We start from the raw sequence: 24,569 nt of genomic DNA, 5'->3' as shown, positions 1-24,569 counted from the left end.
ATAAAATAAAAAAATAACGAAATGAAAGGAAATAAAATAGAATCAAATAAGAGAAGAAGAGAGAGAGGAGAGCTGCCGCCGTCGTCTTGTGCTCTTTATTCGGGGAAAAGTGCAGAACAAAGTTCGCTTCACGGCTTTTTCTCCCTGCGCGGTGACGTCTTAGAAAGGCAGTGAGTTACCATGGCAACCAGACGCGCGTTAGGGAGGCAAGGCAACCGGACGCAGGGACGCTGCTTGGGTGTGAACGCGTCTGGGCGCTCAGAAAGGGGTGTTTATGTATTTCTGTCCGAAAATGGGCAGAATCCTGTGTTGAAAAATAACAAAAGAAAATGGAAAGAAAAGAAAACAAAGAGGGGAAAACGAGTGGAGCGCAGAGACACAGACCGCCATCCAATACACAGCACCGGACCTATTATTATTGTTTCCTGCATGAAAGCCATCAATTAAACAACTGGGATGTTTTTTTTTCTCACTATGACTTCAGTTCCTGAAGCACCAGGAGTCTCCAGTGTGCCCCAGTGCCCCCCTCACAGTGATGTACTGCTGTAATAAAAAGAAACCATATTAAATCAAACATAATTCATATCAGAAACTGTGCTTATGAGCACAATGTGGCACAAAGAGCTGAGAAATTATTTGTCTTTCCTGATCATTTTCATCTTCACACAGAGGGTGAAGTGGTTAGAATGTGAATGCTACTCTCTTACAGAATGTGCACAAGGAACGTATTCTAATAGGCACAATAATGGCGATTACCTCTTTTACCCCCAGCAGCCTCCCTTCTATAGAATCTGCCAGGGTCAGGGGCACACGGCAGAAGCCTGTAAAGAACATGAGAGGCAGGAACCGCCCGGAGACTGGCCATTTTGCCAGGGATTGCAAGAGCCCCCATCGCTGGAATATTTGAAGATGCGAAGAGCATTTGGCCCGTCTCTGCCTGCAGCAGAGGCCCTCTTATGCAGATGCCCTGTCTGGAACCGGGGTATCTGTGGAGGAGGGTCTTCAGGCACTAACCTTGACGAAGAAGGAAATCGGCGTGATGGAGATGGTGGTGGAAATGCCAGCGGGGGCCAGAGAGGCCATTGGTGAAGCCAAAGAGATCCGGGGAGCAAGCCCTGCCCCTATCTTGGTGAATATTTATGGAGCAAAAAATGGAAGATTCTACACCAAAAAAGGAAGAAGAAAAAGTTTGGAAGGGAGGCTGCATTGGCATGTGACGGGGCCCTTTTGCCGGCCGAGTCCCCTTCGGAAGAAGGCCGAGAGCAAACCTCTTCCCCGGAGGAGATGGATGCCGTGTGGACCCTGTGGAGGCAGTGTCTTCTGAAGAGGAGTTCTTTATGGACTAAATAGTGGCCGGTTTTTCATGTTATTTTAGTGCTTTATTCATTTAATAATGTACTGCAATGGCTGATTTTAAAATATTATCCCTTAACGTCAGGGGACTTAAAAATGAAGTAAAAATAACTGCTGTTTAACTGTTTAATCAGTTTGAGTCCTATGCCTTCAACCTGTGTTTTTGCAGGAAGTCCATCTCCGGGACTTGCAGGACATGACTCTCTTCTCTCACGAATGGAGGAAGGGTGAGTCCTACTAGAGCGTAGGTGGTGTCCACTCTACAGGCATGGAGATACTTTTTGGGGAGTGCACCTATCAGAAGGTTAGGCCTTTTACTGTTCATGCTGGCTGGGTTTTGGGGTGGACGTCACATGGAGAAGTCAGTACATACACGTTCTGTGCGTCTACGCTCCGCTGGAGGTCAAATCAAATCAAATCCAATCAAGCTTTATTGTCACATCACCGTCAACATAACATGTAGAGAAGAGTGAAAATCTTTAGTGCAGCTCCAGAAAATGCAGTGTTGAGAGTATAACATAAGTTACGTTATACAACATAAGTGTACACTATGCAATCCCTATATATAGTAGAACAATACAATACACGGGGGGTTGCTCAGTATAAATACACACACACACAATATTGCACAGTATACGTAATATGCACTATATACGCAGTATACATAGTATACATATGACACACGGGGGGATAACGCAATGTACACAGACAAAATACAGTATATATGCAAATTGTATTCACAAAATATACAACAAATAAACAAACTATCTATAATGTATGTGTAGAGAATACAGAGAATATGTACATGTAGTCAAGTTAACAGCGGATTTTGTTTTTTTGGTCTCGGTCCTGGGTGTTTAACAGTCTAATGGCCTGAGGAAAGAAACTGTCCCTCAGCCGACTTGAGCAGGACTGGATGCTCTGGTACCGTCTACCTAAGGGGAGTAGGTAGAACAGTCCGTGACTAGGGTGGCTGGGGTCGTTAATGATCCTTTGTGCCTTCCTCACACACCGCCTGTTGTAAATATCCTGGAGGGAGGGAAGCTCAACCCCCACAATGTGTCTGGCTGTCCTCACCACCCTCTGGAGAGACCTGCGGTTGAGGCCAGTGCTGTTACCATACCAGGAGGTGATCCATCCATCCATCCATCCATCCATCCATCCATCCATCCATCCATCCATCTTCCTCCACTTATCCGGGGCCAGGTCGCAGGGGCAGCAGTCCAAGCAGAGTCCCCCAGACTTCCTTCTCCCCGCACACCTCCTCCAGTTCCTCTGGAAACCCTAAGGCGTTCCCAGGCCAGCTGGGAGACATAGTCTCTCCAACGTGTCCTGGGTCTGCCCCGAGGCCTCATCCCAGTGGGACATGTCCAGAACACCTCAACAGGGAGGCGTCCAGGTGGCATCCGAGCCCCCTCCACAGGCCTGGCTCCAGGGTGGGGCCCCGGTGGCCCCATACCGGGCGGGGTAAACGAAAACCTTGATTTAATAGTCATCATAAGGGTCTTTTGAACCGCACTTTGTCTCGTCCGTCATCCAGGACCTGTTTGCCATGGGAGACCCTACTAGGGGCATATAGCCCCAGGCAACATAGCTCCTGAGATCATTCAGGCACCCAAACCTCTCCACCACGTTAAGGCGGTTCAAGGAGGGGAGGAGGTGATACAGCCAGTAATAATGCTCTCCGCTGCGCAGGTGTAGAAGGCTTTGAGGATGTTCTGGTTCATCCTCAACTTCCTCAGCCGTCTGAGGAAGAAGAGGCGCTGATGGGCCTTCTTCACCACTGCATCAGTATGACTGGGCCATGTGAGATCCTTGGTGATATGGACACCGAGAAACTTGAAGCTGGTGAGCCGCTCCACCGGTGTTCCGCTGATGGTGATGGGGGTGTGTTCCCTCTCCTGTCTCCTGATGTCCACGATGACCTCCTTGGTCTTGGTGGTGTTGAGTAAGAGGTGGTTCTCCTGACACCAATGTGTCAGAGTGTGTACCTCCTCCCTGTAGGCCGCCTCATCACTGTCAGTGATCAGGCCTACAACCGTCGTATCATCGGCAAACTTCACGATGGCATTGGAGCTGTGCGTAGCTACACAGTCATGAGTGTAGAGGGAGTACAGGAGAGGGCTCAGAACGCAGCCCTGCGGGGCACCGGAGAGGAGATGTTGCAGCCTATTCTGACCACCTGACGCCTGCCAGTTAAAAAGTCCAGTATCCAGCTGCACAGGGAGTTGTTCAGACCCAAAGCCTGGAGCTTCACACTGTGCTTGGAGGGAACAATGGTGTTAAATGCTGAACTGTATTCTACAAACAGCTTTCTCACGTAAGTGTTCTTTTTCTCCAAGTGGGAAAGAACAGTGTGGAGAGTGAAGGCAATGGCATTGTCTGTGGAGCGGTTGTTCCTGTAGGCAAACTGGAGAGGGTCTAATGAGGCAGGCAGCACAGAGCAAATATAGTCTCTAATCAATCTCTCCAGGCACTTAATGACTATGGAGGTCAGAGCAACAGGGCGCCAGTCATTTAAACACGTAATTTTTGATTGTTTTGGGACAGGCACAATGGTTGATGTTTTAAAACACAGTGGGACGACTGAGTGGGAGAGGGAGAGGTTAAAAATGTCCATAAACACACCCGCTAACTGGACCGCACATGTTCTGAGCACGCGGCCCGGAATGCCGTCCGCAGCTTTACAAGTCTTCACCCGACGGAAGGGTCGGGCTACATCCGCTACAGAGACAGAAAGTGGACTAACCTCTGCAGCCGCGGGAGCTCTCTCTGTGCTGGTGGTGTTGCCCGCCTCAAAACGAGCATAGAAGGCGTTCAGCTCGTCAGGCAGAGAGGCAGCAGCGTCCGGAGCTCCGCTGGAGGTCAAGTCCCGCATTGCTCTGTTTGATGAGCTGGTCCCTCATTGTGTGACCGATAGACATCTAATAACAGGAGGAGACTTCAACATCTTTCTTGAGGGCAAGGACGATGCAAGTATTAAACATTTCAAAAGTTTTAGCCTTACTGATGGTTTTAGAAACCAGGCATTATCTAGCGCAGCAGCCACAGCACCTGTAGCCGTTTAGATTACATTTTAGCATTGTCCTCCGTTACTTTTAAGAAGGTTCTCCCAACTGCGCAGTGGCCCACTGACCATGAAACACACACACACACCTTCTGAACCGCTTGTCCCATACGGGGTCACCAGGAACCGGAACCTACCCGGCAACACAGGGAGCAGGGCCGGAGGGGACACACCCAGGAGGGGACGCCAGACCGTTGCAAGGCACCCCAAGCAGGACTCGAACCCCCGCCTCGCTGGAGAGCAGGACCTGGTCCAACCCACTGCACCACTGTGCCACCGCACCCCCTCTGCTATGAAGCTCACCATCAACAATTATATCCAATGTTCTGTTTTGCGACATCAGGATATCAGCTCGCTCAGGGAGGAACTCCAGAGGATTTCTTCTTGCCACAATAACGGCGGGACCTTTGATTGTGATAGGGCCGTGGTGATAAGGCTACTTTGAGGTGGTCGCATGAGCGGCAGGCCAAAGCCTTGCTGTTTGTCTCCGGAGTTAAGGAAGTAGAGGAGAGCAAGAAGGTGAAGGACTTGAAACGCAAGAGAGGGTTTACATCTCTGTGAAACCAGCTGAGTCCTTCACCGACACTGCCTAGATGTTGGAGGTTGCATTCTGTTTTTATAGAAATCTTTTTAAAATCAGGGAAATGGACTTGGTAACAGAAAGGAGGTTTTTAGAGAATTTGACATCGGAGGTTCCCGAGGATGCCCTTTGCGGCTTAGAGAGCCCCGTCACTTTGCTGCAGTTGTCGGAGGTGCTTAGGTAAGATGAATTGGCGCAAGGTTCCTGGCCTCGATGGTTTGCCGGTGGAATTTTATTACACATTTTGGGACGTCTTGGGGCCGCTTTTTTGCATGTCGTCAAAGAGGTGCTGGGCAGGGGCATGCTTACTATGAGTACAAGGACGGGGTGCGCTCCTTGTTGTACAAGAAAGCAGATAAAGCCAATCTTGCCAACTGGAGACCCCTCAGGCATGGCGCTAAACCTCAGAAAGTCTCTTATCAAGCTCGTTGACAGCTGGAAAAAGTGAGAGGATTGCATTGATAGGTTTTCCCAATACGACGGTCCTCTCAAGGTTTTGGGGATTAACTTTCCTTCAGAAGGTGCTGCCAGGGGTCAATTGGAAAGAAATTGACCAAAGCCAGATGGAAAGTGGGTTTGTGGAAGACCAGGTCCTTCTCCTTAGTAGGGAAAATGTTGGCACTGAAGGTGGACATCCTCCCCACGTTGCTCTACCTTGCGCAGGTGTACCCCTTGCCCAGCATGATGCGGAGAGGTCTCGTCTAAGGGGGCAAGTACGAGTACGTGAGAAGGTAGGGCATGTACCTTCCAAAGGAGGAGGGAGGGAGCGATGTGCCTGACATTCCTTACACTGGATTGTCTCTTCCCCTCCCAGTTATGTGACCGACTGGCAGCTCCAATTCAGCATCCCCACCAGTACTTTGTGCGTCTTTGGTTGGCCCTTCCGATGCTCCAGTTGGTGAAGTCCTGGTCCAACACCGGGCCGAATGCCGAGACACGGCCCGCTCATTACAGCCACGCTGTAAAGTGCAGTAAGACCATGGCGGCTGAGGTCCAGGCGGAGACCCTCCTTAAGCACAGCACCGTGTATAAGGCCCTGTTTGACAGGAGAGGAACTCGAGTTCTTCTGGGGCCCGAGGAGGGCACTTGGGCCCGGATTCAGCCAAAGCAGTTCCACCACCATGGTTATTGTCTACAAACGCATCGTTAGAATTGCTTCCAGATATTTACAGGACTTGATCAACCGTTACACCCCAACCAGACCGCTTTGCTTGTCTACTTATGCTCGCTTGATGGTCCCGCGCACAAAAAGTAAACCACAGAGGTTCTTGGTTCTGGTTCCGTTGTGGTGGAACGACCTCCTCCTCTCACTCAAACTGCTGAAACTCTTGTACATGTTTAAAAAGGGTCTGAAAACTCACCTTTTCCAGACTCACTTCGCCCAAAATCTCTTAGATTCATGTATGGTGTAAATGTTCATGCACCGTAACTTTATGATCATGCCCAGATAAGCCTTTACGCAACTACTCTTGTGTGTAAATGTTTGTGTACCTTATAAAAGATTTGTAGGAAGGCAATCAGGAATTGTGTAGTCTGGGTTTTATGCACTTACTTGTACGATTAACATAAGGTGGAAGGAAACAAACTAGGTTTACTTGATTATCACACGTCTGCAACTATGTCTCCTTCTCTTAATGTAATGAACAAATTGTATTTTCTCCGAGATGTACGTCGCTTTCGAGAAAAGTGTCTGATAAATAAATGTATGGAAATGTGTATTGGATGACGGTCTGTGTTTCTGCGCTCCACTCATTTTCTCCTCTCTGTTTGCTTTTCTTTCCATTTTCTTTTGTTATTTTTCAACACAGGATTCTGCCCATTTTCGGACAGAAATACATAAACACCCCTTTCTGAGCGCCCAGACGCGTTCACACCCAAGCAGCGTCCCTGCGTCCGGTTGCCTTGCCTCCCTAACGCGCGTCTGGTTGCCATGGTAACTCGCTGCCTTTCTAAGACGTCACCGCGCAGGAAGAAAACGCCGTGAAGCGAACTTTGTTCTGCACTTTTCCCCGAATAAAGAGCACAAGACGACGGCGGCAGCTCTCCTCATCTCTCTTCTTCTCTTATTTGATTCTATTTATTTCCTTTCATTTCGTTTTTTCTTTTTTTGTTTTATTATGGCATTCGTGATATTGACCCCACGTCAGTCACGATGCGCCCCCCGCGGACCGACACACTCCTCGCCATCGCTGTTTTCTCCGTCTGCTCCGTTTCGTCTCACTTTCGGTACGTTTTCCTTACCACTTGCACGTCCCAACGTAGTATGTTATTAGTGTAAACGTTTTTAACTAGTATAGTATGTGTAGAGTATAAATTTATAATGGTTATATAGTTATACGGTGGCGCTACTGGGGTTGGAACCCTGGTCCTGCTCTCTGGTGGGTCTGGGGTTCGAGTCCCCTTGGGTGCCTTGCGACGGACTGGCGTCCCATCCTGGTTGTGTCCCCTCCGGCCTTACGCCCTGTGTTGCCGGGTAGGCTCCGGTGCCCCGTGACCCCGTATGCGACAAGCGATTCTGAAAGTGTGTGTATTGCAACTGGACTGTTTAATCATGTTTATAAGTATAAATACAAACGGTGGTGTTTATTATAGCAAGCAGAAAAGCGAACTTCGTTACGCCGCCCATTCACACACGGCATTTCGTTCTCAAACTGTAAAATTGTAGTGATTTCTTAGTGTAAATAAATATTACGTAAATGTGGAACGTGACAGGAGTTCCTGGTTTCACGTAAAAATGAAAAAACGGTTTTCTAAAGAGAGAAATGACATGAGTGGCGGATTTTGCGAGGTCCTGTTCTCTGGTGCTCTGGGGTTCGATTCCCGCTTGGGGTGCCTTGCGATGGACTGACTTCCCGTCCTGGGTGTGTCCCCTCCCCCTCCAGCCTTTCGCCCTGTATTGGCTGGTTCGGCTGCGGCTCTCCGCGACCCCCGATATGGAGCAAGCGTTCAGAGAGAGTGTGTGTGTGTGTAAATCTATGGTTGTCTGTCAGTGCGTGAGAAGAGCCGTACCTGATGTTGCAAGTGGACTGTTTAATGTTTATGAAGTATTAATGCAAAGGGCGGTGTGTGGAGTTTGCATGTTCTCCCCATATGTCTGTGGGGGTTTCCTCTGGGTGCTCTGGTTTCCTCTCACAGTCCAAACACAATGTTCAGGTTCACCCATAGTGTGTGAGTGACAGAGAGTGTGTGTGTGTTCCACTGATTTGTGGATGAGTGACCCAGTGTAAGTAGTGTATCTAACAGTGTAAGTCACTGTGGTAAATGAGGAGTGTGGGCTGATAACACTACATAGAGTTCACTGGAAGTCGCTTTGGAAAAAAGTGTCTGCTGGATATACACACACACACACATTTTGTGAACCGCTTGTCCCTACAACAGATACGAAACGTTGCAGGAAGGACCATCGGTGCCCCTCTCCCCTCCATACAGGACATGTACCACATGCGGTGCACCTGCAAGGCCCTCAGCATCACATCTGACCCCAAAAAACAAGAAGACTGCACAAGTCACTTGAACATGGCACTTCCCCACCGCCCCATATTTATTCACGATGTTACTGGTCTCTGTGCACACAGTAAATTGTCATTTGTTATATTATTTGTAACACTTTTTACTTACTCTCTATATTGTATGTTATTATCTTGTCCGCCAGAACTGGGTTATTGCTGCACTGTGTTTTATTGCATTATCTTCACTGTGTTCTGTGTGACACACAGGTGCAAAGAGAAACTAAATTTGTTCCCCTCTGTGTACTCATCTAGAGTGGAACTGATAAAAAGTTCACTTGACTTTGACTTTCACTGTTCTCTTGCTCCCGTGGGTTTCCTCCCAAAGATGTATTTCACAGTGACCTGTCACTGTGTGGTGTGGTGTGTTTACAGCCAAACCCGAGTGTATTTTAACTCCCTCTTCTCTGTGTCCCACAGCCCAGCAGCAGTGGGGATTGACCGCGTCTGGTTGAGACGAGGGTGACCGTCCCACTGGGGTATTCAGGTGCCACAGAAAACAATCGGCTGATCTGGAAACGTGGACATTTGACAATTTTGACAGGGGTGGATAAGAGAGTCAGAAGAGGCAAATTAGGAGATGTAACGAGCTGTGGATCCCTCGTCCTGCGTCGTGTGACGATGGACCAGTCCGGACTGTATCTGCGCAAGTGATTGACAGAACAGGACTGAGGCGGCATAACAGAGGTGCAGACCTTGTGTGTGGCAGGTGAGTGGAGCAGGATGTGGATATAGGGGTGACCAGTGGCAGCACACAAACAAAAGGGTTTAAGGCAAAAGCGTGCAAAGACAATCCAGTGCAGTAGTGCAACAGTGCACGTCACAGTACAGGGGGTGTAATTTGTGTGGTATAAAACCGTGTAAGGGACAACAGGAAATGGACCTAAAGTACAAGTACAGTACAGTTTGGCTGTAAAACTACAGCTGGTAAAGAGTGTGCAATGATCTGACAGCCTGTGGGTGGAAACTGTCTCTGAAGAGGAAGCTGTGGGTGGAGATGCTCAGAGGGTGGAGATGCTCCGGTTGCATTTATCACAGACTAGTAGGGAGAAGACGTGAGCTGGACGACCGATGTCCGTGATGGTGCACCGAGCCGTTCTCCGACAGCGGGGGCGTAGACGTCCTGGAGATGTGAGACCTCTGAACCAATGATTTACTCTGCGGTTTGCACAGTCCTTCGAGCAGTTTTAGACTCTGGGTGGCCAGTGATGGTACCAAACAACACTGTGATGCTGTCAATGGTGCAGCGATAGAAGTTCACCAGGGTGGTTGTTCCCATGGAGAAAGTTTGGCTCCTGCCAAATAATTGTTCCAAAAATCTCACTTAAGGTCATGCACAACATTCACCCTGCAAAGCTTTATCTCAAGGAAATTCAAGGATGCTACAGATGGAAATTATTCCTCATGTCTGCTGCACCCAGAGACTTTGCCGCCCTTTTCTGCACTCTTATCACACCAAAAAGCTGAATCCTCACAGTATGAGCAGAAACAATGGGAACAGACATCATCTAACAAAAAAACCTCCCGTGTTTTTCTTAGAGAATCAGCACAGTGTATAAGATTATTAAAACGTGTTGAGTCGGTGTGCGGATCCCACCCCAAGGCCGGAGGTGGGTGCAGCACGATGGACGGCTCACAGGGACCCGTCGTGCCCTTGTTATGACTGCCAGCTGCCGGCCCTTAGAGGACAACGTCGAGGGGACGAAAGGGCAGCTGGCCTGAGGATTCCAGTGAACTGCATCTGGGTGAAGAGGCTGGGTGGCTGATCCAGAGGGGGGGGAGTGTTTTGGTTGGTCTCATATTTCCAGTAAACACCGTTTGTTGTCAAGAGCCCTCCTGTCTGTGGCCCCCTCAGCACCTCACACTGACTAATGAAGCCCTTAAGACTGTAATTTATGAGTTGTTTTCAGGTTTTCCTGTAACACGCAAAGTTATTTTATTTGTAGCTTGCCTGTATGGTCTGAATTCTGTAAAGTGGGTTTGGACAGTGTTCACGAGCAGTGCATTGTGGGTATGTGTGTGTTTATGGCTGTCACGGCTGTACCATAGACATTTTAAGGGGAAATTGCACTGCACTGAATCAACACTTAAAAAACAGGAGTTACTTAGTGTTTGATCCACTTTACAGAACTGAGTAATTCTAATGAACATGTTAAATGGGGCTTGAACCAAGTAATTGTCAGCTTAAAACTCGTGTTATCTTCATGTTTAGACAATAACGGGTATGGCCGTGTTGCTCCACGAAGAGCATGCTGTGCCTGTACAGTAACCGTGTGTGTGTGTGTGTGTGGGTGGTGTGTGTGTGGGTGTGTGTGTGTGTGTTGTGTGTGTGTGTGTGTGTGTGTGTTGTGTGTGTGTGTGTGTGTGGTATTACACGTTCATGTGCACAACAGAAACAGTCCTACTAGGAGCCTCCTGGGAGCTGAGGCTGAACTGGATCCGGGGAGCAAATGAGAAAATCAAGAAAATCATTTGGAAAAAAAGTAACAACCAAAATATCCAGTGGAAAAGGGATAAAGTGGTTTATTATGGCAGATGTGAGACCGGCGAGCAGTGTGACCTGAATAACTCTACGGGGTGTTGGTAATGAAAGGGTTAAAAAGCAGAAGAGTGAAGGACGTACCTTGCTGAAAATCAACGGGAAAACGCCTCTAACGGGACTTGACCTGATCCCACTGAGTAAGTAGCCGCCATTGATTGATTGATTGATCGTCCAGTAATAATGACAGCACGACAGTAAAGGCCCAGAGCACATCCTGCTGCAACTGAGTTCAGCACCTCGATTTTAAAGTACCCTGCACACTTTCGTCACCCTTTGCTAAGTGGCCACCTTATAGGAACGTTTGCGGCGGCAGCGAGCGTGTCGTCACCGTGTGAAGTGCATGCGATGACGAGGACGTCACCCGGCGGCTCAGCGGTCACCGTGTTGTGTGTTCATGGACAGCAGTTCTACAGCACTGATGCACAGTACAGCAGCTTCATGTCAACTTTTGTCTCGTACAGAACCGGTGTCCAAACCCAGTGTGACCACATCCTGCAACGAGACCCAGTGCATCCTGACCTGTGTGGGAGAGGAGACTAAACATACCAAATACTCCTGGAAAGAGAACGGAAAAACTACACCTGGAAACACCTTGACAGTTCAGATGAGTGGAGAGCAGAGTAAAAGTTACACCTGTGTGTTCAGTAACCCTAAGAGTGAGGAGCACAGTGACCCTCTCACTGAGATGGACTTATTTCCAGGTCAGTGGTTCATCTGACGTATATGACACATGTTATGATGCACCTGGACACATCAGGACAGGACTGTTCAGTCTTCATCACACTGAGGTTCAAAGGACAAAATGCAACAATCTGAGCATTTTTGTGACTTAAAGAGTCTTTAGATCCACAGATTTGCTCACATCCACATTTTACCTTGTTTACCTGAGCAGTTCTTTTCCTCTACAGATCCTGTGTCCAAACCCGGTGTGACCACGTCCTGCAGTTGGACCCAGTGCATCCTGACCTGTGTGGGAGAGGAGACTAAACACACCAAAACTTCCTGGAAAGATAACAATGAAACTGTAAAGGAGGGAAAACACCTTGATGGTGGGAAGAGTGGAGAGCAGAGTAAAAGTTACACACCTGTGTGTTTCAGGTAACCCTAAGAGTGAGGAGCACAGTGACGACCCCTCACTGAGATGGACTTATTCCAGGTCAGTTGTTCAATAAAACAGCGGGCAACTTTTACCATTGCGTATCTTCAAAACCACAAGTGTGGACTACGGTACAGCTGCTGGACTATCATGAGCTTCTGCATTTGCTGCCAGTTGTATACATATATGAAATAAAATGAGTTTCGGGGTGCAACGTCAGATTTTACTCTGCCTAGAAACAAAGGTTATACATGGACCAGGAGCCGTGCTGGAGCGGCACTCGTCGACGATGGACGGCTGGACATATGAGTACTTCGTTGCCATACTGTGGCGGCCGTGGCTGTGACTCTGCTCATGATGATGCTTTATTATTGCAGAAGATTTTACTTCAAACGTAAGTACAGCACAAAGCAACAACTGGCTGGCTCTACCTTGAGCGTAGTTTAACACCTTGGGGTAATTGATAAGCGTGTAGAATTACATAGATGATGTTTGTATGTCACACCTTTAAAACATCAGCGTAAGGTAGATTTGTTCACCTATTGTCACTTAGTCGCGTCCTCATCTCCTTACCTGTGCAGGTGATGATCGCCGGAGGACCTACATGAATTCATTCTATGGTAAACTGAATCTCCTACGGATTTTCCCCCCGACAGTCGAGCCTGTTGAGCTCCAGCTGTGCTCACTGGCCACTTTGATAGAAAAATGAGATTTGATTGGCTCATCAACCCACAGGTGAACTGTCCACCTGTCTCATCAGAACCAGCCCCGTGTTAGTGGGTGGTTGAAAAGTAGGTTTAAAAATAATTCATACTCATTAAGTTGTTTGCAGTCCTGCCTTGTTGGTCCATCATCCATAAGGTGATGTGTTGTGTTCGAGTGCTGCAGTGTTTGTTGGGTACAAGCGTCCGCTAGTGAACGCCAGTGTTCTTTTAATTTAAGGGTTCATTTAATTAGTTTCACCAGCAGTTTGTTCATTCAGAGGAGTGCAGGTTCAAGCCACAGGATGGCTTTTTAAAACCCACCAAAAGCTTGGTTTGAAATCCCCTCACCTGTCCTAGTGTCCCTGAGCCAAGGTATTTCTCCTGAGGTGATAGAGTGGAGCCGTACCTAATAAAGGTAAGTTGTACTCAGAGCTCTGTGCCACGCAGGCAATAGATGTCAGGCCAAGGGTTCGAGATGCTCTTGTATAAGCTCCTGTAGGAGAGTGGCTGGTTCCTGTAGTGATATGGAGCAGAAAAGAACTGTCAGCCTCAGCAGAGGAGGGCCTGGTTGGGCAGAGAGGTACCAAGATGCCAAAATCTGTGGGAGGAGCTTGATGTGACCACTGAAAGTGAGTTGTGGACTTGGGACAAGTTCTGGCCACGAATCCAACATATATAGCATGGCAAAGCACAGTGCTGCTCCAGCTGTTCCTGGCAGCTGCGCTGAACCTTCAGGAAGGAGGAGTCACAAGTTCTGAGGGACCGAGCTGACGTTCCTACAGCAGGCAGTCAGACATCTGGGGACATTCCCCCAGAAATGAGGATAGCGCAAGGTGCTGTTGGAGTTCTTGGCCAAGACGCTTCCTTGTTGACGTGGAACGGACGGAGACACCGTCTAGAGAAGTTCCGTTCAAAAGGGAGGTACAAAACCTCAAGACGAAGGGTAACGGCTGATTGTTGAAGCTCGGGAAGAACCAGCGGTACATTAGTTGTGGTCATGGAACAGCAAACTCTTGATTCTCTGTTAAGGTCACAATTCCCCCCTTGGCTCCACCCAAGTCATGGTCATAGTGGGACCATTGAGCCAAAACCCTCAAGTCATGGACCCTGTCCTTTCTGAGTCCCCTTTGTACTGTACAGATGCGGAGTCCAGGGACACCATATACAAGGCAGATGAGCCTCCTGGAAGCGCTACAGTGGACAGTGTCCCTCGAGGTAACGTGGAGTGTTCAGACGTAACCCTTGGGAGCGAACCAACTCGGTCCTCGGAATGTCAGTTTTCGCCTGTCCATCTTCACTCATACGGCTTTTCAAACGTTAACTGAATAATTTGTGACACAAATCATTTCATCCTTGGTGCAAAGTATGAGTCTCAGTCAGTTCCCCCCCTCAGCCACCAGTCTGCAATATTCAAATCTTTGCAAGTTCATCACTCAGTGTTGGTACCACGGTGTCACTGTGCCGATACTGGACGGACATGTAGATCGCACACTTGCACTATAGACCGGAAATGTCTTGAAATGGTGCTCTAAGCTGAGCCATCCTAGCAGAGATGATGGACTGCAGACCAGACGCACTGGACTAACAAGCACTGTGTTTATTCCCCACAGATCCGAACCCTCAGGATCAGATGAGACAAGGAGCTGCTGATGCAGATGGAGAAAATCTTATGACTTAGTTTGAGCCCCGGTTTGCTCTTTACAAGAACAAACCGTTTGCTCACGAAGTCCCAGGACAGAAGAGTTTGTGGGGCCGCAGTTTTCGGCTTCCTTTTTTGTTACTCCGTTGTTCACGTGTCACGGAATTCTCATGATTTGGAGGACAACTGTTCAAATGTGGTAAAAGCTGCGTGTGACTTTGTTTCTGTTTATTGATACTGTTGGTATGAATTTTATGGCTGTTTGTTGCATTCAGCACAGTATGTGTTGTAAGCACATTACTGTGGTACAACTGGACTTTACTGTATTACGCAGCACACTGGAGCTGGTTACGCTTCAGTCACATACTGGACGTGTTTTTACTATCTTTGTGTGTTGAGGTCATAGTTATAGAATGTCTGTTACATAAACTCAAGAATGGGGTGAACTTGATCACCTTACACATTATATACATTTCAACTGAGTTCATATAAATAAATGCAATCAAAGTTTATTCTTGCGTATTTCTTACTGCAGTGTCTGAGCGCAGTGTTGAACACAGTGACCGTATCCTCCTGCGGTCCTGCGGAAACACCTGGGTTTACCTGTCCTGTGGTACAGATGAGCACCTTTAAACATGGCAGCACGTGTGGACACAGCGGATTGGTACTCCTGTAAAAGTTCTGTTCTTGCTTGTGTCATTTTTATTTGCTTCCTTTGGTTTTTTTTGCTCTGTACCTGTGCTCAAGTGCCCTGTAGAGCGCTCCATGAAAAGGGGATTGAATTGCATTTACTTTAGATGGTAAAGTTGCAGCACACAGTGTATGGACGTCTTGATCTTGTAAGTATTGGATCTACATGAGATCATCTCGAGTTTAACTGTAAACAAATACCGGTGGAAATTACCACAACACCGGGGTCGGTTTGGGTTACATCATCTTCTAGCAGTAAGACGATGGCGGAGGGAACGGGGTAGGAGCAAGGGAAGAGAGCAGGGCTACAAGCTAAGCTAAAGGCTGCGTTGTTCAAACTACCACTCCCAACCATATTTCTTGCAAACGCTCAATCCCTTTCCAAGAAGATGGACGAACTACAACTGAGGATAATGGCGCAGCGAGCTACTAAGAACTGTTGTATCCTGATCTTGATGGAAAGACGGCTTAAACCGCAACATTCCCGACTTGTGAGTTAGCAGGCCACACATTGTTCTGCATCCACAGGACTTTTGGAGGCGGCAAAAAAACGGGAGGCGGACTTTGTATATACGTGAACAAGGCTTGCTACACGAATCCAGTCGCCACGGACAGACACTGCAGTCCCGACTTGGAATATATCGTGGTGCAATGCAAGCCTTTCCATCTCCCTTAGGAATTCGCTGTGGTTTTTGCAATTGCAGTCTGCATACCCGCGTGTGCTAATGCTAAGGTAGCACTAGAGCTACACACACACAGTCTGAAACCACTGGTCCCATATGGGGTTGCAGGGAGCCAGAGCCTAACCTGGCAACACGGGGCCAAGGCTGGAGGGGGAGAGGACACCCAGGACACGACACCAGTCTGTCGCAAGGCACACCAAGCAGGGCTCAAACCCCAGACCCACCAGAAAACAGGACCTGGTCCAACCCACTGCGCCACCGTAACCCCCATACTAGAGCTGCTACACTCACCTATTAGCAAACAACAGAACTCGCATCCAGAAGGATTATTCGTTGTAGCTGGGGATTTTAATCATGCAAACCTCAAGTCAGTTTATCCAAAATTCTATCGATGTTAACTGCGCAGCCAGGGGTACGAACACACGACCATGTTTACACAAATGTCGGTAATGCCCCCGACGTATGTGGCAAAGTACAAGCTGCCACAGACTACAGAAGGAATGATAATTTGCCCACAGACAGTAATTGATCCGTAGTGGAGGAGCTCAACTCGTACTTTGCCCACTTTGACAAAGACGGCAATAGTGGGGAAACAGTTCAGCCTGCACTGCCACCTGATCAACATGAACTGCCGATACTGGATACTATTGAGGACAGAAGGGTTCTGCGCAGTGTCAATGTGAGGAAAGCGACTGGTCTTGGTGGTGTCCCAGGGCGTATACTTTCTGCTTGTGCCAACCAGCTAACAAAGGTTTTCACTACTAGTTTAACCTGTGTGGGGGGTCTGGGGTTCGAGCCCTGCTTGGGGTCCCTTGCGACCGACTGGCGTCCCATCTTGGGTGTGTCCCCTCCCAATTCGGCCTTGTGCCTTGTGCTGCCGAGTAGGCTCCAGCTCAGTGCAACCCTGCTCAGGACAAGCGGTTGTTGTCATTGGTCCTTTTGCACAGCCCTTCCTGGATTGAGCCTTGTCGTGGCAGAAGGGCTGGTGTGATCTAGGGATCTCCAGAGCTATATCGTCGGGAGCATTATGCTCCTGGTAGGGTCTCCCATAGCAGACAGGTCTGGAATGAAAATCCAGACTAAGAGAATCCAGAAATCCCCATGAAAAAAGTAAACAGTACAATGTTTATCCTACCCAGAGTAGGGTCACCAAGGACCTACCCCTAGAGCCAGGCCTGGGGGTAGTGTTCCTGGGTGAGCACCTGGTGGCTGAGCAGCCCACATAACCCGCCCGGGCTCAGCCCAAAAAGGCAACGTGTGGGGGGGGCATGTGGGCCCACCTCCCACAAGGTCCAAAATGGAGGTTGGATGAAATGTCTTTCAGACTGCTGGAGGGGGCAGTGTAGCGCGTGGTATCACGGCCCCTCGCAGCAGAAACTGGTTCTTGGCATGTGCAATGTAACCTCCTTGGGGCGAAGGAGCTGGAACTGGTGCAGGAGGTTGAGAGATACCAACTAGATATAGTTGGGCTCACCTCCACTCACAGTGTTGGCTCTGGAACCAAACTCCTCGATAGGGGGTGGTCCCTCTCCTACTCAGGAGTTGCACGAGGTGAGAGGCGCCGGGCGGGTGTGGGGATACTCACAAGCCTCCGGCTGGCTGCCATACAGTTGGAGTTTATCCCAGTGGACGAGAGAGTCACCTCAATGCGACTTAAAGTTGCAGAGGAAAACTTTGACTGTTCTGTGTACTTATGCACCAAAGGTATTCAACCTTCTTGGAGAGGGTGGGTGGGGTTCTGGACAGGGCCCCCACCTACAGACTCCATAGTTCTGTCAATGGTTACATTGGCAATGACTGGGAAACCTAGCGAGGGGTGATTTGGGAAGAACGGCTTGCCTGATCTAAACCCGAATGGTGAAATATTATTGGACTTCTGTGCTAATCATGGTTTATCCATAACAAACACCATGTTCGAACACAAGGATGCTCATAAATGTACTTGGTACCAGAGCTCCTTGAGCCAAAGGTCAATGATTGACTTTGTAGTTGTTTCATCTGAATTGAGGCCACATGTTCTGGACACAGGTGAAGAGAGGTCCTGAGCTCTCAACCAATCACCATCTGGTGGTGAGCTGGATCAGATGAAAAACTGAAGGACAGACCTGGTAGACCCAAGCACATAGTGTGAGGATGTGCTGGGAACGACTCGGAGGACCCCGTCCGGATTGATTTTAACTCCCACCTCCATGAGAACTTCTCCCATGTCGAGGGACAGGTTGTGGACATGGAGTCCAAATGGACTTTGTTCAAAACCTCCATTGTGGAAGCAGCCAGGCTCAGCTGTGGTCAAAAGCTTTTTGGTGCCAGTCATGGTGGCAACCCAGGAACCTGCTGGTGGACACCGGTGATGAGGGAAGCCATCGAGCTAAAGAAGGAGGCATTCAGGGTCTGGTTGGCTCTGGGGACTCCTGACTCAACAGATAAGTACCAGCAGGCAAAAAAGGTGGTATGAGAGATAATTTAATATTAGATATTAGTGCTAAAAGCAAATATAACTATGCAGTGTCCAGTAGGGTAAGTGCTTGTGGAAAATAACTGAGAGCTGCATGCTGTATCAAGGAGCAGGAACTAACAAAGATAGACTGGGTGAGAAAACTGCTATATTGATGCTCTCATATGCAAGTAGACACTGAAACAGGGCAAGGTGACCCAAGGTTGGAGAAAAAACAGATAACGCACTACTCTCCTTCCAGGGGGTGCGGTGGCGCAGTGGGTTGGACCGCAGTCCTACTCTCCGGTGGGTCTGGGGTTCGAGTCCCGCTTGGGGTGCCTTGTGACGGACTGGCGTCCCGTCCTGGGTGTGTCCCCTCCCCCTCCGGCCTTACGCCCTGTGTTGCCGGGTAGGCTCCGGTTCCCCGTGACCCCGTAAGGGACGAGCGGTTCTGAAAATGTGTGTGTGTGTGTGTGCGTTAGCATTAAGTACTGAAGGGGGCGTATCAACTCAGCACAACAGGTGTACATTTATATTTAAATTTACATTTATTCATTTAGCAAATGCTTTTGTCCAAAGTGACGTACATCTCAGCAAAAGTACAATTTATGCATTACATTAAGAGAAGGAGACATAGAGGCAGACATGAAAGTCTCAAGAAAACCTAGTTTGTTCCCTACCGCTTGCTACACCGAGGTTCATCGATTGAGTAGGTGCATAAAACACAGGATAGACAAATCCTGATACCCTCCCACAATTTTTTTTTAATATTAAAAGATACACAAATCAGCAAATACAATGCCAGAGTAGTGGCTGAATAAAGGTTGTATCTGGGGATGCTTATGGAATTACGATGCGTGAACAGTTACACCATAAATGAGCTGGAGAGATCTTGGGCAAAGTGGATCTGGAAAAGGTGGGTTTTCAGACCCTTCTTGAAAATAGACAGAGTTTCCGCAGTTCTGAGTGATAGGGGAAGGTCATTCCACCACAACGGACCCAGAACCGAGAACCTCCGAGCTTTACCTTTCGTACGTGGGACCACCAAGCGAGCAGAAGTAGACGAGCGAAGGGGCCTGGCTGGGGTGTACCGGTTGATTAAGTCTTGTAAATAGCTGGGAGTAGTTCTATTGATGCATTTGTACACAGTAACCAGGGTTTTGAATTTGATTCGGGCAGCTATAGGAAGCCAGTGCAGAGAAATGAGTAGAGGAGATATATGGAAGTGCTTTGGCAAATCGAACACAACTCGTGCAGCAGCATTCTGTAGAAGCTGCAGAGGTTTGATGGCATTAGCAGGAAAGCCACACAGGAGAGAGCTGCAGTAGTCCAGACGGGAAGTCACTATGGCCTGGACAAGTAGTTGGGCGGAGTCAGTAGTGAGGTAGGGACGGATCCTACAAATATTATGGAAGATGGATCTGCAGGTCTGGGTTGTAGCTTCGATATGCTGAGAGAATGACAGATCATTACTCCCAGACTCTTAGTGAAGGAGCTAGGCGAAATGAGTGAGTTGTCCAGTTTGATCGAGAGGTCGTGACAGGAGGACAGGCCAGCTGGGAGGTAAAGAATCTCTGTTTTGGAGAGGTTGAGTTGGAGGTGGTGATCATACATCCATGAAGAGATTTCCGACAGGCAGGCAGCAATGCGTGGGGAGATATCTGACGCACCAGGTGGAAAGAAGAGGAAGAGCTGGGTATCATCAGCATAGCAGTGGTATTTGAATCCATGGGAAGTTATGACCGGACCGAGGGAGGAGGTGTAGATGGAGAAAAGAAGAGAACCCAGTACCGAGCCCTGCAGAACACTGGTTGAGAGAGGCAGAGGAGAAGAACGAGAGCTCCACTTGATAGGATCTGTCAGAGAGGTAGGACTCAAACCATCTTAGTGCTGCACCTTTGATCCCAAGCTGGTTAAGAGAGGAGAGTGGAATCCAGTGATTTACAGTGTCGAATGCTGCAGACAGACTGAGGAGGATGAGGACCGAGAAGAGGGAGGCAGCTCTAGGAGCTTGGAGAGCATCAGATACCGCCAGAAGGGCAGTCTCAGTGGAGTGACCAACTTTGAAACCAGACTGATAACCATCGAAGAGATGGTTCCGGGTGAGGAAATCGGACAGTTGATCACAGGCCGCCTGCTCTAGGGTTTTAGACAGGAAGGAGAGGAGAGAGACCGGTCTGTAATTTTCAACCAGATTGAGGTCCAGGGAGGATTTTTTTAACAGAGGTGAAATTAGAGCAGTTTTAAAGGCAGCTGGGAAACAGCCAGAAGAGAGTGAAAAGTTGTTGATAGAAGAGATGAAGGAGAGTTGCGGGGAAATGTTCTGGAGGAGTGATCATGGGACTGGATCAAGCGAGCAGGTGGTGGCTCTGCGCAATATCAGGAGGTCAGCGACTTCAGATTCGAAGAGCGGCTTGAAATTGGAGAGGATAGCTTTGCGGGGAGGTCCAGCACGACCGGGCAGGTTGATGGTGAGAATTTATCAGTGATCGCTTTGACTTTGTCTCTGAAAAACAAAGCAAAGTCTTCAGCAGTAAGAGAAGAGGGAGGAGGAGGTGACAGGGGACACAGAAGGGATGAGAAGGTGGCAAAGAGACTGTGTGGTTTTTTGGATGCAGACTGTATTTTGTTGTGGAAGAAGGAGGTTTTAGCTGAAGAGAGCAGACTGAAAAGCAGCTAAGAGTGACTGGTAAGCATCCACGTCCGATGGAGTTTTGGATTTACGCCATCTTCGCTCTGCCGCCTGCAGTTTGGTCCTGTTAGCACGTAACGTATCAGACAGCCATGGGGTAGCGATGGGGCGTGCTGGTCTTGAAGACAGAGGACAGAGAGAATCAAGGAAGGAGGATAGGGCAGAGAGGAAAGTGTTAGTGGCGTCATCTATGTAATGTAAATGTAATGACGATGGCGCCGTGAACGGCCGCCTCGGTGTGGAGCTCCGCAGTTGTTTTACTGTTTTTGTTAGTTTGCCCTGTCTTTAGTTATACTCCGACAATCAGTTTTACCAGGGAAGAACTACTGAACATTCGGCAGTACACACCACCCAACATTTTACCGGTTTTCAATTATTCTGACGTTTTGCTGGACATTGTAGTCGGAGGTGCAGCGGCGCTGCTCAAGCGCTCCAAGACGCGCAAGCGTGGAAAGCGAGCCGGCGCGCTTGTCAAGCTCCGAAAGCGCGGCTTTAGAACAGCACTGCCTGGTATCCACTTGGCGAATCTCCGCTCCTTACCCAACAAAATGGACGAACTTTTCCTCCTGTCCCAAAGAAACAAGGACTTTTTCAACTCTGCTGCTCTGTGCTTCACGGAAACCTGGCTCAATGAAGCCATTCCGGACAGCGCGCTACATCTGCCGGGCTTCCAGCTGTTCAGAGCGGAATCAGCGGGGAAATCACATGGAGGTGGGACATGCTTCTACATCAACGAAAGGTAGTGTACAGGTGTAACAGCGTTGAAGAAGATGTGCTGTCCCGACCTAGAAGCGCTCTTCATCAACTGTAAGTCTGTCTACTCGCCGCGGGAGTTTTCCTCGTTCATTCTCGTAAGCGTTTACATTCCACCGCAAGCGTGCGTGAACGCAGCGCTGCAACAGCTGGGCGACCAGATCACAGACACAGAGCAACAACACCCGGACTCTGTTATAATCATTCTCGGGGACTTTAATAAAGCAAATCTCTCCCGTGAACTTCCAAAATACAGACAACACGTTACATGTCCTACCAGAGACAGTAATATACTGGACCACTGCTACACCACAGTAAAGGATGCATATCACTCTGTTCCACGGGCAGCTTTGGGGCTCTCTGATCACTGCCTGCTTCATCTTATACCGACCTACAGGCAGAAACTGAAATCAGCTAAACCTGTAATAAGGACTGTTAAAAGATGGACTGAGGAAGCAGAGCAGGACTTACAAGCCTGCTTCGAGTGCACTGACTGGAGTGTTTTTGAGGCTGCTGCTAGCGATCTGGATGAGCTAACAGACTCTGTAACATCATATGTCAGTTTCTGTGAGGATATGTGCATCCCTACCAGGACTCGTTTAACATACAACAATGACAAACCGTGGTTCACTGCAAAACTCAGACAGCTTCGTCAGGCCAAAGAAGACGCCTACAAGAACGGGGACAGAGTCTTGTATAAACAGGCCAAAAACACACTGGCAAAGGAGATCAGAGTGGCTAAGAGAAACTACTCTGAAAAGCTGAAGAAACAGTTTTCAGCCAACAATCCTGCATCGGTGTGGAAAGGCCTGAAAGACATCACCAATTACAAGACACCACCCCCCGGCACCGTGTCAACTCAACAACTAGCCGACGATTTGAATGAGTTTTATTGCAGGTTTGAGAAACCCTGTCTCACACCCGTGGGGGTGCAGTGGTGCAGTGGGTTGGGCCACAGTCCTGCTCTCCGGTGGGTCTGGGGTTTGAGTCCTGCTTGGGGTGCAAAACAAACAACCGCCCAGACGCAATTAATCGAACTCACGGAGTCACGCCCACTCCCGCTACGGGACACAGAAATGATCCGGAGAACAGTCGTCCTAACAAACCACTAAATACTACTTAACAAACAAAACAATTACAGTGCCACGCAACGCTACACAAACACACAACCGATTGTATCTATCAACCTGCACAGCTACACGACACGAATGTGCGACGGGAAAAAGTGGTAGCAAAACAACTACACTTACCAGAAACACCATGAACAGCAGCGATGCACCTTCAACACAAAATATAATGCACAATGAGTAAGTAATAAGTGTGTAAGTAATTGCTGTATACTTTGTTGTGGGGGACCCACTGCACAGAAACTCTCCCACATTAAAGTGTAATGCGCATTAAAGGGAATATATCCTATGCGACTCTGATTGTCCGTGTGGCTCATTTTAATTCCACAGTGGCAATTGCTGCAGTTGCGGAAGCAAAATCCAGTGCATGAGAGGACTTTGGAGAGGCCATGGAAAATGACAGTTCTGGAGAACCATTCAATGGCTCAGGAGGGGTCAGAGGAGCTTCGCTCCAGCTGTGCTCAGCAAGAGTGGAGAAACTCTGACCTCAAATGAGGACATTGACGGGAGGTGGAAGGAGTACTTTGAGGAACTCCTAAACCTGAAAATATGCCTCCCTTATGGGAGTCAGGGCCAGAGGTTTCTGGGGTATCACAGTCCATTTCCCTGGTGAAAGTCACTGAGGTAGTTGGAAAGTTCCACAGTGACAAAGCACCGGGGGTTGATGAGATTCGCCCAGAACTGCTTAAGGCCCTGGATGTTGTGGGGTTGTCATGGCTGACACGCCTCTGTAATGTTGCATGGACCTCAGGGACAGCGTCTTTGGATTGGCAAACTGGGGTGGTGGTCCCTATCTTTAAGAAAGGGGACCGGAGAGTGTGTGTCAACTATCAGGGCATCACACTTCTCAGCCTCCCTGGGAAAGTCTATGCCAGGATGCTGGAAAGGAGGCTCTGGCTGATAGTTAAACCTCAGACTGAAGAGGAACAATGCGGATTCTGTCCTCCTGGCGTGGAACAGTGGACCAGCTTTTTACCCTCTCACAGGTAATTGAAGGGGCATGGGAGTTAGCTAATCCAGTTTACATGTGTTTTGTGGACTTGGAGAAGGCATATGACCATGTTCCCTGGGAAATTCTGTGGGAGGTGCTTAGGGAGTATGGGGTACCGGGGCCACTACTGCGGGCCATTCGGTCCTTGTACATACGGAGCGAAAGCTGTGTCCGCATACTTGGCATTAAGTCAGGCCTGTTCAGTGTGGGTGTTTGACTCCGCCAAGGTTGTGCCTTGTCTCCACTCCTGTTTGTGGTTTTCATGGACAGGATATCATGGCACAGCCGAGGTCAGGAGGGCATTCTGTGTGGGAGTTGGAAAGTGACGTCTCTGCTTTTTGCAGATGATGTTGTCCTTTTGGCACCGTCACATGGTTGCCTCCAACACGGAATGGAAAGGTTTGCACCCAAGTGTGAAGCGGCTGAGATGAGGATCAGCACCTCAAAGTCTGAGTCCATGGTTCTCTCACGGAAAAGGATGGCATGCTCCCTCTAGGTAAGAGGAGAGAAATTGCCCCAGGTGGAGGAGTTTAAGTATCTTGGGGTCTTGTTTACGAGTGAGGGGAGAAGGGAGCGTGAGATTGGCCGCAGACTGGGAGCAGCGGCAGCAGTAATGCGGTCGCTGTACAGGACTGTAGTGGTGAAGGGGGAGCTGAGCCATAAGGCGAAGCTCTCCAATTACTGGTCGAGCTACGTCCCTACTCTCACCTAT

At 48.8% G+C, this 24,569-nt stretch overlaps 1 long non-coding RNA gene across 1 annotated transcript; it reads left to right on the top strand.

Annotated features, from left to right (window-relative positions):
* Positions 1-12,463: 12,463 nt before the first annotated feature.
* Positions 12,464-14,524, top strand: LOC114912219 (uncharacterized). Its single transcript, XR_003798157.1, has 4 exons — positions 12,464-12,538; positions 12,726-12,764; positions 13,989-14,063; positions 14,459-14,524. It is a non-coding gene; the product is annotated as an uncharacterized LOC114912219 (long non-coding RNA).
* Positions 14,525-24,569: the final 10,045 nt, after the last annotated feature.

Source organism: Scleropages formosus, chromosome 14 (genome assembly GCF_900964775.1).
Source record: "Scleropages formosus chromosome 14, fSclFor1.1, whole genome shotgun sequence".
NCBI lineage: Eukaryota > Metazoa > Chordata > Actinopteri > Osteoglossiformes > Osteoglossidae > Scleropages > Scleropages formosus.
The sequence above is the reverse complement of the archived record's forward strand: the minus strand, read 5'-3'. Positions and strand labels throughout refer to the sequence as shown.